Genomic DNA, 9,612 nt, shown 5'->3' on the forward strand with positions numbered 1-9,612 from the left:
ACCTCGGAAGGATGGAAGGCTGAGTCAACCTTGAGCCTGGTGAGATTTGAACTCGCACTAATTGCAGGCAGCTGGCAGCTAAGTGCTACTTAACAGCACTTAGTCCACTGCACCACCAATATCTATCAAGCGTACCAATAACTTTTATGGAAGAAAACAACGTTTTTTGAGCAGCAGCTCCTTTAATTCACATTTTCTTCTGGCAAACTGTAAGACTCCCAAATTTCTGCACATTTCAACAAATGTTTCCCCGAAAGAAAATTTTGTGCCGACGTTCGTAATTATCTCAGTGTAAAATGTGTTCTTTTTAGGATTTGTTCTTTTCACAAACACTCTGTGCGGAAACCATCCACGCTCATTCTAGGAGTATCTTGATTTCTATTGTGCCCAATTTTCTTGTTCAAAGGTAAACCTGGTTCATCTTTCAGCATTTACCTCACTGCGCCCTAAACCTGCAGTGGTTCCCAAATACAATGGTAAAGTTAAGCTGCAATAAAAGAACATTTTCTCCTTTCAGCAACAGTAATACAAGTGGCCACATTTCCTGATTGTGGATTAAGTTCAATATTTCAAATAAAGCCGGCCTTGCTCCCAATCAGCTAGTTTGATATTTATCATCGACTTCCCTGTCTTCCATATCCAGCGTGAGAGAGATAGCACAAAGGTAAACTGAAAGAGGCCTTTCTTTTATTCAACAATTAACCCCATCTGAGTAAATAATACGGTGTTGTGCACTTAAGTCTTTGCTGTGATTCACAGACTTCAGAATCCAAAACGGCTTCAAAGCAGCATTTGTGAAATGATGACAAGATGCTGCAAAAATCGCTTTTCATTGGGAATATAAGGCAAGGATTGTGTTTCTCTGTACAGTAACAAATAGAGTATAGTTGTAAGATATATACCAGATAAAGTGTCTGGAAATGCTTAACTGAAGGGAAACCTAATCTTTAATTCAGGGTCTGAAGCTTATATAGTCAGTGTTTCGCTAGAAGCTTAAATATTGGAGAAATCAGTTTTATTGTATGTTAAAGAAGCAATATCATTTCTCAAAGCAAAAAAATAGCTGCTTGATTTCCACTGGTTATCCTTGTTCAAGGTAATTTTAAATATTCGAGATAAATAAGGAAGCGGTATATGAGTCTAAGTGCTATTGTTGTTTATTGATTTTAGATGACAAGTGATTATCCATTTACCCAAGAATAAACCCACCTGAACTCAATTGGACTTACTTCTGTTTAGATGTATCTGTAGAATTTTTCTGTTAGTCATTCATACATACACGGCCACAAAATGTACATTTTTGACAACACTCTGTAATAATAATTCATGATCCATGTCAACTGGAAGAATCTGAAAATAATAAGACAAGAACCAATGTGCTAAGACTACAAAGAAGGAGGATCACTATTATGTTTTTAACAATTAAACGTTAATGATTTCATTTAGAAATGACTGAAATGAATTCAAAATCTTTAAAGACTGAATAGAAAAACTTAGTAGAAGAAACAGTCAAGTGGATGTTTCCCAATGGCCCCAATTCTGTTAACAAATTGGAATATATTTTTTAAAAAAGCCTTCAGCATAAAACAAAATCCCTGCTACATAATGTGCAAATCAGTGGTGGGTTCCTCCCGGTTCGGTCCGGTTCGGCCGAGCCGGTAGCGGTGACGATATGACGTCACCGAACCGGTTCTCCCCCCTGCCCTCCCACCCCCCCACCCCCCACGTTATTCTTACCTTTTATTTGGTCCCACCCCCAATCTATTGCTGCCTCCTGAGTCCCAGCTGATGACTAGAGGGAAAAAACCTGTTTAAACTCTTGCCACGGGCCTTCAAAGGGCCGTCCTACAGCTGATCAGTGTTAAAAACCAAACAAATGAGTCGGGTCGTAAGTGCGAGGACTGGTCGTAAGTGTGAGGACCTTCCAGAAATGACTCTGACCAGCTAGCCACGCCCACCTAGTCACATGACCTCCAAGCCACACCCACAAAATAAGCCATGCCCACAGATCCGGTAGTAAAAAAATTTAGAACCCACCCCTGGTGCAAATGCATATTATGCTATTGCTTACATATGTTAAAAACCAACATTTTGAGTACAAGTATGATTCTTAATATCATGTGCAGTTTAGTCCTAAGAATTAATCTCTTAAATTGTCATCCTTTTTCTTTAGGCATTAATGGTAATGATGATTATGTTAAATAACAAGAACCCTTTTTGTATTTTCTATTTCAGATGTTTTAGCAGGAAAAATCACCATTACACTTACTGTTCTTGGGGACGATTCATGTGTATCAGGTAGAAAATATCTGGATTTTTCCTTTCCCATTTAAAATGTCTGAAAGGACATCTCAACATTCTTATTTTCCCCTTAAAGCTCTTTCTAACATATGGAAATGTAGGCAAACTGAAACTGTTCAACCCCTCAAATATTTCCAGAAATTCAAGTAAAAAGGTTTTTTTAAATGCATAACAGATGTAATAGCACTCTTTAGGGTGGATACAAGTACAGGCTCAAAACTGTCAGCATATCACTCACAATCACATATTTTCACCTTGTACATGTGGTTTAAACCTGTGTGATCCAGCAAACCTATTTGCTTTGTGCTTGAAAGCAAACTACCGTATTTTTCGGATTATAAAACGCACCGGAGTATAAGACGCACCTTAGTTTTTGGGGAGGAAACTAAGAAAAAAGCTGATTGGCAGCTGTTCCCAGAGGTGAATTTTAGCAACAGGTTCCTTGGTTGTGAGCTCTGTGCCTTGCTTTTTTTTTTTTTTTTTGCTTTTTTTTCTGCCTCTGAAACTTCTGAAACTCCATTTTAGAAAAAAACTTTTTTTCTGCCTCTGAAAGCCTCCGAAACAGAGCTTCAGAAAAAAAGCCTCTGAAGCTTTGTTTGGGGGCTTCTTTTCTGAAGCTCTGTTTGGAGGCTTCTTTTCTGAAGCTTCTTTTCTGATGCTTTTTTCAGCCTCTGAAACCTCCGTTTGAGAAGCTGGGCGGGGCTAATTTGGAGTATAAGACACACCCAGATTTTTAGCCTCTTTTTTGTGGGAAAAAGGTGCATCTTATACCAAAATACGGTATACCAAAAGGAAGACAAGTAGGGGGCAGGAATCAGAAGGGAATGAGTTTATGTTTATCCACTGATCTGGGGAGCTGATCAATAGATTGTGTTAGTGGGAACAATAGAGTTATCAAGAGTGTACTTCAAGGTTACTATCACATGGGGTATTGTTACTGCTCCTTTCCTCCCCTCGACCCCTCCTCCCCCCCCACATCACAATCATTCTCACACAAGCAAGTTAGACTGCCCAACATTTTGAATAGCAAAACTTCAGAGATTCCAAAACTGTGAGCCATTTTCTTAATGCTGGGAACTCAAAGTCAACATCTCACCTCCAAGCCTTTCTTCCTTTCAGAATAATTATGCCTCCAGAACACCATGGTGCTCTTATACCAGACTGTGGAGAATTTTGCAACCAGGCTGCTTTTCTTTTTCTCTTTCTGATTGACTTGTCATGCTTGAGCAGCTGACCAAGGCCCTACAGATTCCCTTTCCATTGTTCTATAATTTGTAATAGTAGCTGCTGTCAGTTTTCATTATCATACTGTCTGGGAACCTGTTCATGTGCCAGTCACCAGGTTAAGATAAAACAGCATTTTCTGATCTTGTACCCCCCTAGATGTGTAGGGACCACTAATCTATCCACAATCACTCAAGTTCAAAATTAACACTAAATGATAATTGGGCCTCATTATAACCTCTGTCAGTTCTTCTACCTCTACCTTATTCTTCATGTGAGGTATCTACAATGTTTTGAGTGTCAAAGAACTTCTTTCAGAAGCAAGGTCATCAACAGCTGAAGCCCACGGGTTGCCTATGGAATGAAGTCAAAGTATTGAGCTCAGAGAAGGTACATTGGTTTCAAAGCTGGACCCATCATTAAATGGAGATGAAACTTCTTAGAGAAGATTTTCTTTAGAGGTACTCTCTGTGAAAAAAAGAAACACACTGTGGAATATTCCTCTGTATTTCTTGTGCGGCTCATGATAATTTTCTCCTCCAAAAACAAAAAACAAAATAACAAAGCAAAACCAAAAATAAAAACAATTATTTGAAGAATGCTTTCTCTGGAGTGTCTCTTGGCAGATACTATACTTAATCAGCTTTCTATGTTCCTAATTAGATTTTTTTTAAAAAAAGCGACATGCACACATAGGTATCAACATTGCTCAAAATTTCAGCTCAACAAAGCCAGGCAGAGTTCTGATGCAAGGTAATAGTAAATAATGAAGCAAATTTGATGAGGTTTCATTAGCCTCATTAGTTTAAACTACTGGTGAAATGAAATGATGGCTACTGAAAATATCACTTGAAGTTAAGATTGCGAAACAAAGGCTACTTTGGCCATGTCATGCGAGTTGCCTCACTCAAAAAGTCAGTCATGCTGGGATGATTAGCAGAAGAAGAAGGGGCGACCCTAGTAGGGTCTAGGATAATTCAGTATGGCCAGCTCGGTGCCACCAGAACATGCCACCAGGCCAGCTCACCACTGCCAAGTTGCCTCTGCCAACTAACCATTGCCAAATCATCACAGGACAACTCAATACGGCCAATTCACCATGGGGACAGCTCATTGTGGGCAGCCAGAAGGAAAGCCACGTGGATGGGTAAGCAAGCAGGTGGGCAGCAGCAGTGGCTGAAGCTTCCCACCAGAGGAAGAGCCAGGTGGGCAAGTGGATGGCTAGAATGCAGAGGGTGAGGGCAGTGGCTGGGTGCTTCCTATTTTCACACATCCTGCTGCTGCTGCGGCAGTGGCAGTGGAGGGTGTGAAAATTGGATGTGCCTGGCCACTCCTGCCTTCCCAGCATCCTCTGCTGCCATCAAACAGCCTGAACTCTGAACAGCCCGGAGCTTGGCATGGTGGCGGTGACAGTGATGAGAGTGTGTGAAAATGAGAATCTCCTGGCTGCTGCCATTCTACACTCTGCCCACCCGCTCATTTGCCTGCCCACTCAGCTCTCTTCCTGGCCCACAGTGAATTGTCTACATTGAGTTGTCCTGCAATGACTTGGCAGAGGTGAGTTGGCTAAGGCAAGCTGAAGGCAGTGAGCTGGCCACAATGAGTTGTCCCATTCCAAGCTGACTGTGCCTGCATTTTGGTGGCAACAATGATGATAGTGATGAGGTGATGGCCACTCTGTGTACAGCAATAGTGATGGGTACCTGGAAACGCTCAACATGTTAGAAGATTTGCACACACCCAGAGATTGAGCAAGAACAGAAGCAGATCAGTCATCATGCAAGTGAATTGATCTTGTGGCTGCTGTGCGACAAGTCAAAAGAAGAAGTACCAGTAATCTTGTTCAGCTGGCACAGTGAACATGCGACAGGGAGAGATAAGAATTTGCCTCAAATGTTGTAGCTCTTATGGTGTTTTTCACTATTATTTCCAAAGGACAGAGTGGCAATTGGAACTGGACTGTGAATCATTGTGTTGGAAAGGTTTGGGAAACAATGTTGGGTTTTTAAACACATTGAAATTGTTAATTGATAAGATATTTGTAATCTTTTCCATATTCTGTATAACCCACATCTCCACAATCAACCTGTCCTCCCCTCCCTCCCTTCCTCCATCTCATTTCAATTTAATCCAGCATCAATCCAGTTTCTCATTTTGATGAAGTGAGCTGCAGTTTAGGAAAGCTTTTGTCTTTTAATAAATTTGGTTAGTCAGGAGTGGTGCTGATTCCTCTGTTCTAATCGTGTCTGTAAGTATTCAGCTACCACTCCTTGCAGGGTTGCTCTGAGGGCTGTTTTAGAATGAGATGGATGAAGTCATTGGGTTTTATCCAGAGTTGGATTCTGGCTGTCAGATCCTGTGGAATTGATTAAGGCACACTTTTACCCAGGTTTTTTTTTTTTTTTGAAAAATTTGAGCCTCTTGGTCTTCATCAAATGCACAGGGTCCTTGGGGCTTTGAGTCCTTGTGTTTTAGACTCATGTCCTTCCTGGTGGGTCAAGGCTTCTTGGAGTTTATATATAGTGTAGTTGGATTCAAGTCGTAGTGAGTGCTTGTAGTAGGAGAGGATGGTTCTGATCTCTTTAAATGAAGTTATGGTTTGCCTTCTCCTCAAGAAGCCATTGCCAGATTCATTGGTACTAGAAAATTTTCTCCAGTCTCCAACCTTTCTTTTTAGAAATGTGGTAGTCTTGCAGCTCCAAAGATCTTGGAGGAAACAGGTTTTCTGAACCCTTTTCAGTTAGATACAGGTCAGGGATAGCATATCTATCCAAGTCCTCCTTGATCTCTCAGAAGCCTTCAATAACATCAGTCATTTTTTTTCTTTGTCCTAACTTAGGCGCTAGGAATAAGGATTTCTTCCTGTTGGAGTGGATTGGAGAGGCCCAGATCTAGGCCTTTGTTTGCCAAAGATGCCTCTGGGCTCAACATTCTTCCCACTCCTATTTAACATCTACATGAAACTGCTGGGTGAAGTCATGTATTGGCTCAGGTGCCATGAATAATGGGCAACTACATTTACTTCAATATCTCTGGGGAGACAAATTCTGCCAAACACGATCCTTCCAGGAAATTCCTAATTTCTTTTGCTTCCTTGTTCATTTTTTAAAAATAATTTCATTACAATTGGCGATTAAGGCAAGCAATCTGCCTTACAGAAACATATGATTTGAAGAGGTAATTGAGTAAAGAATGAGAGAGAATCAGTCCACGTACATTAGAACTTGTGTCTTCTGGATCTACAGTGTCATAAGAAAATAGCTGATCTAAATTTTTCAAGGCAAGGAAATTTATCACTTTCCATTGATTTTTACCTTGCTATTGAACAGTCTTGTAAATCTAGAATTTTGATTCTAGGCTGCCAAATGTCTCCATGAGTTTATACTTAAAATATAATCACCCTTCATTGATTCATCCTTTATAACTGAGAGTCAAAAAGTGGAAACAAATATGTAGCAATGGGGGAAAGTTGCAGTCTATAAACTTACTTATAAGCTATCTAGACTAGATTAAACAAAATAAAGTCCTGTAAACTATCTTTCTGGGGCAAAAGATGGTCTCTCATGAATTTGTCTTGTTTTCCCTTGATTAAGTGTCTCGGTTTGCATTATAGGCTAGGAATTTTCCACTGGCAAAAATGTCTTGAAATTTTCACTGACTTATTCATTAGTACACCCCAAAGAATCTTCCTAATCTTTTGTTTCCCTTCAGTTATAATGTGGAAACTTGTGCTTGATTGATGCTATCACTTACAAGGTTAGTTTGGGGCACCCACCATAACTCTGTCAGAGATTTGCCTCTGGAGGAATTGTAAGATAGAAGCATTTGGCTTTGCTTCTCACTTCTGTGGTCCAGTCATTCACAAAGTCAATCTTGGGTTGAAGTTATAAGACCCATCTGTACTTTTGTTTTACATCAGAGAAGTGGAAAGTGAGAGCAGGAAAGAGAAGAACTTGCAGGGTCATTAAAAGTCAGAATCAAGACTTTAGATGAAATAAAATCTTCAGGCTTCATACTCCAATCCCCAAAATAAAATTTCCATTTATTCTACAAGTTGGAAATGGCTAACATGCTTGTTGACTCATTAATGCTTCATTAATGGTAACCTTTTGGGGGATTGCTTTGTTTTGCTTTTCCAGTCTGAATATGGTAATACTCATCAAGAATACTTTGCATGCTCTCTCCCACCCACCCCTCTGTGTGAGTGTATTTATGTGCCTTCTATAGTAGAGCTATCATATCTGAGTTGCAAAAAAATTGAGTAATCTCTACACAGCAGAGTTAGAATTTTCTGTATCTTTTTGCCACCATCAAATGGTTTCCAGTTTCCCTCCCTTCACCCCCAGCCCAAATAGAGTTCAGGTAGTTTTTGAGTTGTGATTACTTGTTCAACAATTGTTCAAGGTTATGATAGCAATAGCACTTAGACTTATATAAAAGACTTCACAGTGCTTTATATCCCCCGCCCCCAAGCAGTTTACAGAATCAAGATATTGCGCCGGACAAAATCCACAATTTTGCAAACCTAAGAAGGATGGAAGGCCGAGTCAACCTTGAGCCTGTAAGAATTGAACTGCTGGCAGTCGGCAGAATTAGCTTGCAATACTTTATTCTAACCACTGCGCCACCACTGATGCTGGTCCTCAAAATTCTTGGCAATTGGTTCACACTAACAGTGGTTACAGCATCCCATGGTCACATGATCATCATTTATAGCCTTTCCTGCTGGCTTCTCACAAGCAAAATCAACGGGAAAGCTGGCAGGGAAGGTTGTAAATTGTTTCCATAAGTCTCTCCAATCCCCCTTTCTCTGAAGGAACCCAGCTATGGAGTATGGGATCCCAGGGATTTTAAACAGTGCGTCAACACTATCACCCACACACTATAGTGTGCACCCCCTTGCAGGCTGCCTGTGCTCTGTAACCCCATCCTGTCAGGCTGCCTGTGCTTCAGTAGCACCCAGGGGTGGGTTTTACTTACCTTTACTACTGGTTCGCAGCGGGACCACGCAGAAGCATTTTGATGACATCGGGGTCGGTGGGTGGAGCCTCCTGCCGGTTTTACTACCAGTTCTATAGAACCGGTGCGAACCAGGGGCAACCCACCACTGGTAGCACCTGCCATAACACCCATCAGGTACTCAGCTCCAATGCTCTTTGCCTGGGATTCCTGCCATTTCCCACTAAACAAGACACATGGTTTTGGGGTTTCAATGGCTACCAGGACTTCTGGGATTGCTGTCACTAAGCCATGCAGTCATGTGACATTGTGCTTTATGACCTCATTCCTTAATTGTCATCATAACCTGAGGACTACTTGTAACCCTCATTAAGGCTTAGTTTTCATAAAGAATAGATGCCAATTATCCTACAGTATTTCACCCTGCTTGTTGACATGATTAAATATTCTGCCATGAAATAGCCCCTGCATATAGAAAACTAGAAATCAGAGAAAGTTGTGCTTGACCATCTGCCTAATACTTAACTCAGTGGTGAAATCCAAATTTTTTTACTACCAGTTCTTTGGGCATGGCTTGGTGGGCGTAGCAGAGGAAGGATACTGCAAAATTCCTATTCCCTCCCCACTCCTGGGGGAAGGATACTGCAAAATCTCCATTCCTACCCCACTCTGGGGCCAGCCAGAGATGGTATTTTCCGGTTCTCCGAACTACTCAAAATGTCTTCTACCGGTTCTCCAGAACCTGTCAGAACCTGCTGGATTTCACCCCTGATTTAACTTCTAACTGAAGTCTATACACAATGGACAAAAATAATTTCTTACCCATTTTACCCATCATAAATTGGTCATTCTGATGCAATTAGAACTTCAAGGATGTGCAACCTTCTTTCCAGAGGAAAACAACAACAACAACGATGAATGCCAGTAGCATTTTGGTTTTGATACAGAAGAGTTTGGTGTATTTTCTTAATTCTTGGATATTCAATATGGCTGCTAGAATAAAAAAAATGAACCCAATTGCCTCTCTTGTTATCCACTGTGAGATGCCACAGTGGTGAAACATATCTACAGAAAAACATCCGGCTCCTACAAAACGGAGAAATAATTCTTCCAGCAGCAGTGTTTATT

At 40.9% G+C, this 9,612-nt stretch overlaps 1 long non-coding RNA gene across 1 annotated transcript; it reads right to left on the reverse strand.

Moving 5' to 3' along the window:
- Window positions 1-1,135: 1,135 nt before the first annotated feature.
- Window positions 1,136-8,749, reverse strand: LOC117668423 (uncharacterized). The gene is made up of 3 exons (XR_004592282.3): window positions 8,506-8,749; window positions 3,788-3,993; window positions 1,136-1,350 (listed from the first exon to the last, which is right to left on the reverse strand). It is a non-coding gene; the product is annotated as an uncharacterized LOC117668423 (long non-coding RNA).
- Between the last annotated feature and the right edge of the window lie 863 nt (window positions 8,750-9,612).

Source organism: Pantherophis guttatus, chromosome 3 (assembly GCF_059756535.1).
Source record: "Pantherophis guttatus breed Tessera chromosome 3, ASM5975653v1, whole genome shotgun sequence".
Classification (NCBI taxonomy): domain Eukaryota; kingdom Metazoa; phylum Chordata; class Lepidosauria; order Squamata; family Colubridae; genus Pantherophis; species Pantherophis guttatus.